Consider the following 11289-nt stretch of genomic DNA (forward strand, 5'->3'; position numbering starts at 1 on the left):
GAGGTTTTCATGGACGACTTTTCTGTCTATGGATCCTCTTTTGACGATTGCTTGAGCAACCTTGATCGAGTTTTGCAGAGATGTGAAGAAACTAATCTTGTCTTGAATTCGGAAAAGTGCCACTTTATGGTTAATGAAGGTATTGTCTTGGGGCATAAAGTTTCTGAAAGAGGTATTGAGGTTGATAAAGCCAAGGTTGATGCTATTGAAAAGATGCCATGTCCCAAGGACATCAAAGGTATAAGAAGTTTCCTTGGTCACGCCGGATTTTATAGGAGGTTCATTAAGGACTTCTCAAAAATTTCTAGGCCTCTGACTAATTTATTATAAAAAGATATACCATTTGTCTTTGATGATGATTGTGTAGAAGCATTTGAAATACTTAAGAAAGCATTGATCTCTGCACCTATTGTTCAGCCACCTGATTGGAATTTACCCTTTGAAATTATGTGTGATGCTAGTGATTATGTTGTAGGTGCTGTTCTAGGGCAAAGAGTGGATAAGAAATTAAATGTTATTCAATATGCTAGTAAAACTCTAGACAATGCTCAGAGAAATTATGCTACTACTGAAAAAGAATTCTTAGCAGTCGTATTTGCTTGTGATAAGTTCAGACCTTATATTGTTGATTCTAAAGTAACTATTCACACAGATCATGCTACTATTAAATATCTTATGGAAAAGAAAGATGCTAAACCTAGACTCATTAGATGGGTTCTCCTGCTACAAGAATTTGATTTGCATATTGTTGATATAAAGGGAGCTGAGAGCCCCGTTGCAGACAACTTGTCTAGGTTAGAAAATGTTCTTGATGACACACTACCTATTGATGATAGCTTTCCTGATGAGCAATTAAATGTCATAAATGCTTCTCGTACTGCTCCGTGGTATGCTGATTATGCTAATTATATTGTTGCTAAATTCATACCACCTAGTTTCACACACCAACAAAAGAAAAAGTTCTTCCATGATTTGAGACATTACTTTTGGGATGACCCACATCTTTATAAAGGAGTAGATGGTGTTATTAGACGTTGTGTACCTGAGCATGAACAGGAATAGATCCTACGCAAGTGTCACTCCGAAGCTTATGGAGGACACCATGCTGGAGATAGAACTGCACATAAGGTATTGCAATCCGGTTTCTATTGGCCTACTCTCTTCAAGGATGCCCGTAAGTTTGTCTTATCTTGTGATGAATGCCAAAGAATTGGTAACATTAGTAGACGTCAAGAAATGCCTATGAACTATTCACTTGTTATTGAACCATTTGATGTTTGGGGCTTTGATTATATGGGACCTTTTCTTGCCTCTAATGGTTATACACATATTTTAGTTGCTGTTGATTACGTTACGAAGTGGGTAGAAGCTATTCCAACTAGTAGTGCTGATCATAACACTTCTATTAAAATGCTTAAAGAAGTTATTTTCCGAGGTTTGGAGTCCCTAGATATTTAATGACTGATGGTGGTTCACATTTTATTCATGGTGCTTTCCGAAAAATGCTTGCTAAATATGATGTTAATCATAGAATTGCATCTCCTTATCACCCGCAGTGTAGTGGTCAAGTAGAATTGAGTAATAGAGAGCTCAAATTAATTTTGCAAAAGACTGTTAATAGATCTAGAAAGAATTGGTCCAAGAAACTTGATGATGCATTATGGGCCTATAGAACTGCATATAAAAATCCTATGGGTATGTCTCCGTATAAAATGGTTTATGGTAAAGCATGTCACTTACCTCTCGAACTAGAAAATAAGGCTTATTGGGCTATTAAAGAGCTCAATTATGATTTCAAACTTGCCGGTGAGAAGAGGTTATTTGATATTAGCTCACTTGATGAATGGAGAACCCAAGCTTATGAAAATGCCAAGTTGTTTAAAGAAAAAGTTAAAAGATGGCATGAAAAAAGGATACAAAAAGCGTGAGTTTAATGTAGGTGATTATGTATTACTATACAACTCCCATTTAAGATTTTTTGCAGGAAAACTTCTCTCTAAATGGGAAGGCCCCTACGTTATCGAGGAAATCTATAGTTCCGGTGCCATGAAAATTAACAACTTCGAAGGCACCAACCCAAAGGTGGTGAACGGTCAAAGAATCAAACATTATATCTCAGCTAATCCTATAAATGTTGAAAACAATGTTATTGAAACCGAAACCCCGGAGAAATACATAAGGGACACTTTCCGGAACGTTTCAGACTCCAAAAAGGAATAGGTATGTGGTACGGTAAGTAAACCGACTCCAAAACAGTTTTTAAGGCAATATTTCTCCGTTTTGGAATATTTAGAAAAATAGAAAAATAAGAAGCAGTCCGGGAAGGACACGTGGCCTCCACGAGGGTGGAGGGCGCGCCCTACCCTACTAGGCGCGCCCCCTACCTCGTGGGCACCTCGTGTGCTCTCCGGACTCCGTTTTCTTGCACGATACGTATTTTGGTCGGTAAAAATTCATTATATAATCTCCCGAAAGTTTTGGCTCCTGTATCACGCAAATATCCTCTGTTCTTGTTTCGAGCTATTTTCTGTCAAGGTTGTCAAGGCCAGGCATCATGTCGTCCCCCTCCTCCAACAATGGTGACAACGATGCTTGGCTAATGAAGATAGAGCTGAAGAGGGAAGAACCCATGGAGATCAACAAGGGTGAAGGGATCAAGAAGGCCACGGAGGACCAAGCTCCGGCAGCAGAAGACGTTCTTCAACTTGATCGCAATCTTCTTACCCCAACTGAGATTGAAGCTTTCAAAATGATTGAGTTAGCTCGTATACAGAACAAGTATATCACACGTGAAAATATTTTGTTGAAGGAGCATATTGTTGCACTCAAGGGCATTATCCGCAAGCTGGAGGACCTCTTATGCTCGATGTGCGACTATCCATCGTCACCTCCACCTTCTTCACCAGCAAATGAGATATAATCACATGGGTATGGGCACTCCCCTTGGCAACTGCCAAGCTTGGGGGAGGTGCCCCGGTATCGTATCACCATCACACTCCTATCTTTACCATTTTCCTTAGTTCGATCCTATTAGTAGTATCTTGATCTAGTAGAATGAAGTTTATGGTATGATCTAGTTTTGAGTTTTTGCTTTATGACCCCTCTATGTAATCGAGTCCGTGAGCTATATAATAAAGATTAGTGTTGAGTCAAGGGCTTGATTATTTTGCCATGATCTTGAGTGAATAAAAGAAAAGAGAAAAAGAAACAAAGAGATCATATTGATCTTACTGAGAGTAATGACTTCACATAGAAAGAGTATGATGATTAAAAATTGTTGAGAGTTGGCAAACATAGCTTTGGTCATCGTTGCAATTAATAGGAAGTAATAAAGAAAGAGAGGTTTCACATATAGATATACTATCTTGGACATCTTTTATGATTGGGAGCACTCATTAAAATATGACATGCTAAAGAGTTGATGTCGGACAAGGAAGACAACGTAATGGGTAATGTTTTCTTATATCTGAGATAAAGTATATTGTCATGGATCATCCAACATGTTGAGCTTGCCTTTCCCCCTCATGCTAGCCGAATTCTTAGCACCAAGTAGAGATACTACTTGTGCTTCCAAAAACCCTTAAACCAGTTTTGCCATGAGAGTCCACCATATCTACCTATGGATTGAGTAAGATCCTTCAAGTAAGTTGTCATCGGTGCAAGCAATAAAAATTGCTCCCTAAATATGTATGATTGATTGGTGTGGAGGAAATAAGCTTTATACGATCTTGTGATGTGGAAGAAATAAAAGCGACGGACTGCAGAATAAAGGTTCATATCACAAGGGGCAATATAAAGTGACGTTCTTTCGCATTAAGATTTTGTGCATCCAACCATAAAAGCACATGGCAACCTCTGCTTCCCTCTGCGAAGGGCCTACCTTTTATTATTATCTTCTACCTTATGAAAGAATCATGGTGATGCTCACCTTTCCTTTTTACATTTTATCCTTTGGCAAGCACATGGTGTTGGAAAGATCCTGATAGATATATCTAATCGGATGTAAGTCAGCATGAGTTATTATTGTTGACATTACCCTTGAGGTAAAAGGTTGGGAGGCGAAACAATAAGCCCCTATCTTTCTCTGTGTCCGGTTAAAACTCCGTAACCACAAGTTTGCGTGAGTGTTAGCAATTATAAAAGACTAAATGATAGTTGAGTATGTGGACTTGCTAGAAAGCTCTGACATAGACTCTTTCTGATGTTATGATAAATTGCAATTGCTTCAATGACTGGGATTATAGTTTGTTAGTTCTCAATAAAGTTTATGATTTTTACTTTTGCATTGTGAATAGATTATTACTTGAGCATAAGAAATCATATGACAATATCCGTATATGTTGCTGTTTTGAGAATAATCATGATGCCCTCATGTCCGTATTTTATTTTATCGACACCTCTACCTCTAAACATGTGGACATATTTATCGTTATCAGCTTCCGCTTGAGGACAAGCGAGGTCTAAGCTTGGGGGAGTTGATACGTCCATTTTGCATCATGCTTTTATATCGATATTTATTGCATTATGGGCTGTTATTACACGTTATGTCACAATACTTATGCCTATTCTCTCTTATTTTACAAGGTTTACATAAGGAGGGAGAATGCCGGCAGCTGGAATTCTGGGCTGGAAAAGGAGAAAATATTAGAGACCTATTATGCACAACTCCAAAAGTCCTGAAACTCCACGAAAGTTATTTTTGGAAACAATAATCAATATTGAGCGGAAGAAGTACGCCAGAGGGGGACCCACCTAGCCACGAGGGTGGGGGGCGCGCCCTACCCCCCAGGGCGCGCCCCCTGCCTCGTGGGCCCCCTATTGGCTCTCCGGTGGCCATCTTCTGCTATATGAAGTCTTTCTTCAAGGGAAAAATCATAAGCAACCTTTCGGGATGAGACTCCGCCGCCACGAGGCGGAACCTTGGCGGAACCAATCGAGGGCTCCCACAGAGCTGTTCTGTCGGGGACACTTCCCTCCGGGAGGGGGAAATCATCGCCATCGTCATCACCAATGCTCCTCTCATCGGGAGAGGGAAATCTCCATCAACATCTTCACCAGCACCATCTCCTCTCAAAACCCTAGTTGATCTCTTGTATCCAATTCTTGTCTCCAAGTCCGGGATTGGTACTAGTAGGTTGCTAGTAGTGTTGATTACTCCTTATAGTTGATGCTAGTTGGTTTATTGGGTGGAAGATCATATGTTCAGATCCTTTATGCATATTAATACCCCTCTGATTATGAACATGAATATGTTTTGTGAGTAGTTACATTTGTTCCTAAGGACATGGGAGAAGTCTTGCTATTAGTAGTCATGTGAATTTGGTATTCGTTCGATATTTTGATGAGATGTATGTTGTCTAGCCTCTAGTGGTGTTATGTGAACGTCGACTACATAACACTTCACCATTATTTGGGCCTAGAGGAAGGCATTGGGAAGTAATAAGTAGATGATGGGTTGCTAGAGTGACAGAAGCTTAAACCCTAGTTTATGCGTTGCTTCGTAAGGGGCTGATTTGGATCCATATGTTTCATGCTATGGTTAGGTTTACCTTAATACTTTTGTTGTAGTTGCGGATGCTTGCAATAGAGGTTAATCATAAGTGGGATGCTTGTTCAAGTAAGAACAGCACCCAAGCACCAGTCCACCCACATATCAAATTATCAAAGTACCGAATGTGAATCATATGAACGTGATGAAAACTAGCTTGACGATAATTCCCATCTGTCCTCGGGAGCGCTTTTCTCTATATAAGAGTTTCTCCAGGCTTGTACTTTGCTATAAAAAGGATTGGGACACCTTGCTGCACTTTATTTACTTTTGTTACTTGTTGCTCGTTACAAATTATCCTATCACAAAACGATCTGTTACCACTTATTTCAGTACTTGCAGAGAATACCTTGCTGAAAACCGCTTATCATTTCCTTCTGCTCCTCGTTGGGTTCGACACTCTTACTTATCGAAAGGACTATGATAGATCCTCTATACTTGTGGGTCATCAGTACTCATGCTTCGTGCCCAGCCACACCCGCGCGGGTACACGGTGAAGCTCATTTCTGTATGAAATGGCAGCCCACGTGCATCATTTCTCCGTTCGCCGGCGGAACGGGAGGATGTGCATTGTTTCTCCATTCGACGGCGCCGAGGCAGCATGTCCCGATCTGCGGTACACGTCGTTCTCTCTGACCAAGCTCCGACGTGGTAGGGCCTACGCCACTTGCTCGCTGCCGCATTATGGGCAGATCCCGCCCGCCGCCGCTCTCCAAGTTACATATCGACGATCCCCAGGTACCAACTCCGGCCTTGCTCCACTGCCCGCCTTCCCACGTCGCTGCATGTGGAAAATCTTGCATGTGGATCTTCCATAGTTCTTTGCCCAAAACATAGCTCGTCCGCCGTACTTTCCATAGTGCAATCTCGTCCTTGATACGTCTCCAATGTATCTATAATTTTTTATTGTTCCATGCTGTTATATTATCAATCTTGGATGTTTTATAATCATTTATAGTCATCTATATCATTTTTTTGTACTAACCTGTTGACATAGTGCCAATTGCCAGTTGTTGTTTTCTGCATGTTTTTTACATCACAGGAAATCAATACCAAACGGAGTCCAAATGCAATGAAACATCACGGAGATTTTTTTGGGCCAGAAGACACATAATGGGCCCTGGCTACGCCTAGGGGGTGCTCCGTGGAGAGCACAACCCACCAGGGCGCGCCAGGAGGCCCAAGCGCGTCCTGGTGGGTTGTGCCCACCTCAGGTGCCCCCCAGACCGCCTCTTTGCTCTATAAATACCCCAATATTCCCAAAACCCTAGGGGAGTCGACGAAATATTGATCCAGCCACCACAGAGTCCAGAACCACCAGATCCAATCTAGACACCATCTCGGATGGGGTTCACCACCTCCATTGGTGCCTCTCCGATGATGTGTGAGTAGTTCTTTGTAGACCTCCGGGTCCGTAGTTAGTAGCTAGATGGCTTCCTCTCTCTCGCTGAATTCTCAATACAATGGTCTCTTGGAGATCCATATGATGTAACTCTTTTGCGGTGTGTTTGTTGGGATCGATGAACTTTGAGTTTATGATCAGATCTATCTTTTTATATCCATGAAAGTATTTGAGTTTCTTTGATCTCTTTTATGCATGATTACTTATAGACTCGTATTTCTTCTCTGATATTTGGTTTTTGTTTGGCTAACTTGATCTATTTATCTTGCAATGGGAAGAGGTGCTTTGTAGTGGGTTCGATCTTATGGTGCTTGATCCCAGTGACAGAAAGGGAATCGACACGTATGTATTTTTGCTACTAGGGATAAAACGATGGGGTCTATCTCTACATAGATAGATCTTGTCTAAATCATGTCATCGTTCTTATTGCATTACTCCATTTCTCCATGAACTTAATACACTCGATGCATGCTGGATAGCGGTCGATGTGTGGAGTAATACTAGTAGATGTAGGCAGGAGTCGGTCTACTAATCTTGGACGTGATGCCTATGTAATGATCATTGCATGGATATCATCATGATTATTTGAAGTTCTATCAATTGCCCAACAATAATTTGTTCACCCACCGTTTGCTATTTTTCTCGAGAGAAGCCACTAGTGAAACCTACGGCCCCCGGGTCTCTTTCTCATATTATTTGCCTTTGCGATCTATTTTCCTTTGCTTTTATTTTCAGATCTATTAAACTAAAAATACAAAAATACCTTGCTGCAACTTATTCTTATTTATTTTATTTGGCGTTCAATCTATCAATCTACTACAATTTTATCTCACGTCCGTTTGCCTATCTTGAGGCGCCGTACCCGGAAGGGATTGACAACCGCTTTAACACGTCGGGTTGCGAGGATTTGTTATCTGTGTGCAGGTGCTATTTACGTTGTGTTGCTTGGTTCTCCTACTGGTTCGATAACCTTGGTTTCACATCTGAGGGAAATACCTACCGCTGCTATGCTGCATCATCCCTTCCTCTTTGGGGAACTACCGACATAGCTTCAAGCCGCATCAAAAGGAATTTCTGGCGCCGTTGCCGGGGAGGATCTTCAACATATACCAGGTTCCTAATCATAAATCTCATCTCCTCGCAATTTCGTTTTCCTCTCCCCCACTTCACAAAAAATTGCTGTTTTATTCGCCCCTCTTTTTCGTTCGCTGTTCTCTTGCTTTTTAGTCTTGATGGCTAGCACTCCTACTCCTCCTTTGTCACCAGATTTTGAAGTTCTTTACTTCAAACGAAAACAAGGAGAAAATTTGAAAGATGCTTGGTATAGGCTTAAGGAATATTATTGCATTTGCAATTTGAAAGGGGACGCTAAGATCTTGCTTCGTAATTTTTACATAGGATTGGCTTTGCATCATAGACAACTCCTAGACTTTGTCGCTAAAGGGAATTTTATTGAGCTTGATGCCAATGCTACCTATGAAATTTTAGAGGAATTTTGGGAGTTCCACCTCAAAAGAAGGGGTTTTGTTTCACCCCTGAGGGAGTTCAAATGTTGGACAAACTTGGTGATTTGCATAAACATATGGTTGAAATACAAAAATATAATGAACCCCTCAAACGACCTCAATGGTAGTATCAATCGCATGAATACCTTGATTACCCTTTGCAACAAGCGATTGGATATTTTGGATCTAAAGTTGGTTTCTTTTCCGAAGAATTTAGGGAAGCGTAAAGAGCCTCCCGGGTTTGAGAAAACTCTTACTAAAGTTGCCAAAACTTCGGATGACAAAACTTTGATCCTTGCTTTATGCCTAGCTAAGGGCGTAAACCTATAGCGCTTGTTGGGAGGCAACCCAATGAATAAAATTTATTTTTGCTTTTTGCTTTCTGTTCTTGAGTGTTTATACAATTACGCTACTATTATGATTGTGTTTTTTGTGTTTTAATTAGTGTTTGTGCCAAGTAAAGCCTATAGGATCTTCTTTGGTGATAGTTGTTTGATCTTGCTGAAAAACAGAAAATTTTGCGCTCACGAAAGCAATTCTCATTTTTTACCAGAGCGTGATAAAATGCCAATTCTTTTTGCAGTAGATTAATACACAAATTTCTCACGTCTTCCTATTTTTTCAGAATTTTTGGAGTTCCAGAAGTTTTCGAAATAGTCAGATTGCTACAGACTGTTCTGTTTTGATAGATTCTGTTTTCTTTGCGTTGTGTGCTTGTTTTGATGGCTCTATTGTTTTCTTTGATGAGGGTTTGCCATAGAAAAGTTGCAATACAGTAGATATAATGCAAAAAGAAAATATGAATTGGTTTGGTACAGTACTTATAGTAGTGATTTGCTTTCTTATACTAACGGATCTCATGAAGGTTTTGTTGAGTTTTGTGTGATTGAAGTTTTCAAGTTTTGGGTTATCTTATGATGGATGAAGGAATAAGGAGTAAGAAGAGCCTAAGCTTGGTTCCTTGCTGGACACACCTATTTGAGAGAGCCAAAATTATGTTATGACTTGTTAGAATTGCTCTCTATGCTTCACTTAAATCTTTTATGAGCTATGGACTTGCTCTAGTGCTTCACTTATATCTTTTTGAGCACGGTGTGCTTTAGTATTTTTGAAGAAATTCTCTCTTGATTCACTTAGATTTATTTGAGAGTTAGTAAAATTTTCAAGAAATTCTCTCTTGCTTCACTTAAATTAATTTGAGAGAAAGAAAGAAAAATTATGCTCATGATCTTCACTTATATTTGTTTGAGCTTATCAAAAGCAACACATGAAAATTAGTCCCAAAGTGATAGATATCCAAGAAGTATATAATAAAAACTTTCATGAAGATCATTGGACAAAATAAACTTGATTCTTTGTAATAGTTTTGAGATATGATGATGTGATATGTGAGTTATGTTGATGAGTAATTATGCTTTGTAAGAATATTGGTGTTAAGGTTTGTGATTCCCTATGCAAGCACGAAGGTCAATAATTATGCAATGAAATTATATCCTACTTGTGGTGCATTATTTAGTGTTAATTATGCTTAATGCTCGCTTATGAGATTATCTGATTCTTGGTTGGTCGCTTCTCAATCTTTTTGCTAGCCATCATTTTGCACTAAGTATGATCTCTACTTGTGCATCCAAAAACCTTTAAACCTGTTTTGCCACATGAGTCCACTATATCTACCTATATGCGGTATTCTTTTGCCGTTCTAAGCAAATTTATATGTGCCATCTCTAATTTTCAAAATAAACTTATCTTTTGTGTGTTCGTTTTGCTCGCGGAGCAGTGAGGGGTGGCTAATATTTTCCATGCTATATGTGTTATTCTCAAGATGAGTGTTTATTCACTTGTCATTGCACGAGAGTAAGGAAAAGGTATTAGGGATGCTCAGTCCCGAAATGAAAAATGAATTTACTTCATGTTGTCAAACAATAAATTCCTATGGAAGTGTTGGTATAGAGGGAAACCGTGGATACGGCTAGCCATGGAAAGTGAAAGTAAAGTTGAAAAAGGAATAAACTTTATTTTCTGTTTGGGAACCGCCTATGATATATCTAGCACGGAAAGTGTTGGGAGTGCTAAGTCGTTTTCGTTGGTGGGAAGGATACACCTCCCAAAATGTTTTTATCTCTAAGTTTTTCGCTTTGAACTCTGGAACCTCTACATATCCCTACTTCCCTCTACGAAGGGCCCTTCTTTTACTTTATGCAATTTTTATTTTGAATTTAAGTCTCCATCTTCTTTTATAAAAGCACCAACTAGGAGGCAATATGATCATACTTGAGTATTGGGTGCAGCTAATATGCGAGTGTGTTTCATGAATGGATCAATGATTGAGCATAATGGGCTAGGGATAGCTTATTTTAGCATTGGTATTTTGAAAGACATGGTTGCTTGTTGATATGCTTGAGTATTTAAATTATCATGTCAAAACTAGACTATTTCTTTGAACAATATAAGAGTCCAAATGTCCATGCTACAAACAAAAGAAATATGATATGACATGATAGGTAGCCTTCCACATCAAAAATTCTGTTTTTATCACTTACCTACTCGAGGACGAGTAGGAGTTAAGCTTGGGGATGCTGATACGTCTCCAACGTATCTATAATTTTTTATTATTCCATGTTGTTACATTATCAATCTTGGATGTTTTATAATCATTTTATAGTCATTTTATATCATTTTTTGGTACTAACCTATTGGCATAGTGCCAAGTGCCAATTGCTGTTTTTCTGCATGTTTTTTACATCGCAGGAAATCAATACCAAACGGAGTCCAAATGCAACGAAACTTCACGGAGATTATTTTTGGACCAGAAGACACATAATGGGCTCTGGCTA

This window comes from Aegilops tauschii, chromosome 3 (genome assembly GCF_002575655.3).
Source record: "Aegilops tauschii subsp. strangulata cultivar AL8/78 chromosome 3, Aet v6.0, whole genome shotgun sequence".
Lineage (NCBI taxonomy): Eukaryota > Viridiplantae > Streptophyta > Magnoliopsida > Poales > Poaceae > Aegilops > Aegilops tauschii.